Consider the following 2,715-nt stretch of genomic DNA (forward strand, 5'->3'; position numbering starts at 1 on the left):
TCGTTTTATCTACCAATAAAAATGTGCGACGGATTTTCCTGTCGCGAAAACAAAAAAAGAACTACTATGGAGGATGGCGTTCAGAGGGTGGCGAATTTCACCGTCGTTGTCTGTAGTGTATTCGAAATCATCGTAACATGATTTCTCATTGTCAAACCACGACAAAGCTTTTTTTAAGAACGGATAACGAGTATTATTACGCCGTTATTACGCTATTAATTGTTTTTGTAAGTATGTGCAATTGGACCGGGGCATGTATGTAGTGTTGGCTCTAACAGTCAAATGAAGATCCTAACCCCTGGATAAACAACAAATAGGGCACTTCATCCATACAAGCGCGGATAGTGACTGTTACCGGTAGTGTTAAAACCTTAATTGGGGTGGTGGCAATACCCAACCGTGACTCCGTGGTGGACGGCCGTCAGTCATTTACATCACGATGAGATGCCTAGTGCTGCAGTCATTATGAATCCACCCACCACCTTCATCGGCAGTGACGGTGGTCCAAGAATTCGTGATGTTACAGGGTAGAAACCGATAAATATGTGGTGAAATTCCCACCGTAAACAGCCGTAACCAAAGGCTTATTGGGGCTGCCTGGTACGGACACAGCAGTAGTTGTCAGCATAAGTCAATGATCGTCAGTTAAATAGAGAAATGATCTCTCTTATACGCTGTATCTATCCGCGCAACTTGTTAAATTTCCGTCTAAGCCAGATAATCGAAAGAGAAAAAATCTACAAACGTCTAGGATTGTTAAACGTGTAAACCTGCCCCATTCTCTTGTCGTAGAATGCCGAGTATCGGGTTACAATCGATTTTTCCAACGTGTCAGCAGAAGCCTCTTTACTTTGAGCACCTTCAAGTAAATATCCTTTGGCTTTATATTGTTGTCGAACCATCGACTGAACAGGGCCTTCCGGTATCTCAAGGCGGCTGAGGCCGATGAGTGCACGCTTTCCGAGTCTGCGGTGTCCAGTGCCTTGATGACGACACGAGCAAGCTGGCCATCTCCGCCAAACCTATTTTGCAGCACGGCGAACACATTTGTTTGATGCTGGGGATTTATGGCGTTCAATAGAGCGACAAATTCTCCCAATGCCGCAAAAGTTTGGCCCTTCGTGGGCGAGAAATCATCCGATTCAATCTTCAGTAGCGAGAAAACGTCGTCCGCAGATTTCTCGTTTTCTAACCACCAGGCCAACTGCTTTCTCTGCAGGTTTACAACTAGACTGTCAATGCGTGAGTCGTCTCTGTTAATATAAAGCGCATTCACCACTTCTTTATCTCCGTAATGGGCAGACAGTGTCCCGATCAGCGATGTCTTACGGTTTGGATTCCTTGCGTTGTACACGGGAATGTACGTGCTCAACGTGACCAGGTTTGTGTCGGCAAGGACGTCCTCCATACCACGGTCCAGTCGGAGGTTCTTCAAGAGCATTTCTGGGTCAATATTGCGCTGAAGCCATTGGTTAAACAGTGCCGTCTGAAACGATCTGGCCGCGCTTCCTGGGACTACTTCCAACTGTGCTTTCACCAAAAACTTTGCGTATTCTCTTTCTCCACCGAAGCCGTTTGTCATAACCTTGAGTAGAGATTCATCAGCAGATTTCTCACGGTTAAATGCCTTAATGTAATCTTTCAAGGCGCCCAGCTTAGGGCTCATTAAAGCCATGAACCCGTCACCACGCAGGTTTAGCAGTCTGAAAACGTCGTCGACAGATCTCTCATTGTTAAGCCAGTTAGTGAGGAGCTCACTCCGTAGCTCCTGCGCGACCGTTTTTGTGTCTTTATACGACGACATGGCCACGCCAGGGCATGGGAAAAATAGTATAATAACAATATTACGGGTATTATATTTACGGAATAACTTACTATTGATTTTTCCAAGATAAATATAATACATAACTGTACACAATAATACAATATTTTACACGCTTCCAACCATTTCCAGGAGCGCTGACAACCAACAGTTCTCTACTGCCTTGCAAATACACTCTGCGCGCTTTGATTCACACACTCCCCACTTCTCAATTTTCTCTTTAGAGAACAAGCCACCACTCTTAGCCACGCTACCCACCACGCTACCCACGATGACCTCCCGTCAACTCTGCGCATTTTACTTCAGCGACCTCGGTGAAGGTCGCTTTGAGTGTAAATCCTGTGGGCTTCCTCGGAAGCAGACGCCCGGCACGGGGTACAGCAACCTCCTCAGCCACCTTAACAGCAAGCACGCTGGGTATGCTGCTGGGTTTGCAGAACTTCATGCCACGCAGACGCCAGCACTTACCACGTTTGGTTTTGTGGACGATGTGACGCGCAATATCTACCAATGGATGGTATGGGTGATCGAGAGAAATCTACCAATCACTGAAGTGGAAAACAAGGCTACGCGTGCTGTAGTTACAATGAAGCCTACGACTACCAAGACACTGAAGCGGTACATGCGTCATGTGGCTCTAGCCGTTGGAGCAATCATTGCAAAGGAGATGGGAACTTCCTTTGCTTTAATGTTCGACGGTTGGACTATTCACTCACTTCACTTCCTCGGCATCTACGCGATCTACGTCTACAATGGTGTGCGCCACCAGCGCCTTCTTGCGCTTTCGCCAATGGAAGACGGCCAGACAGCTGAAGCCCACCTGGATCATATATCCACCGTACTGAGCGTGTACGAGAAGAACCTGCAGAAGGTGCGCTATGTTGTGGGGGACA

The sequence above is a fragment of the Phytophthora infestans genome, genomic scaffold (assembly GCF_000142945.1).
Source record: "Phytophthora infestans T30-4 supercont1.457 genomic scaffold, whole genome shotgun sequence".
Lineage (NCBI taxonomy): Eukaryota > Oomycota > Peronosporomycetes > Peronosporales > Peronosporaceae > Phytophthora > Phytophthora infestans.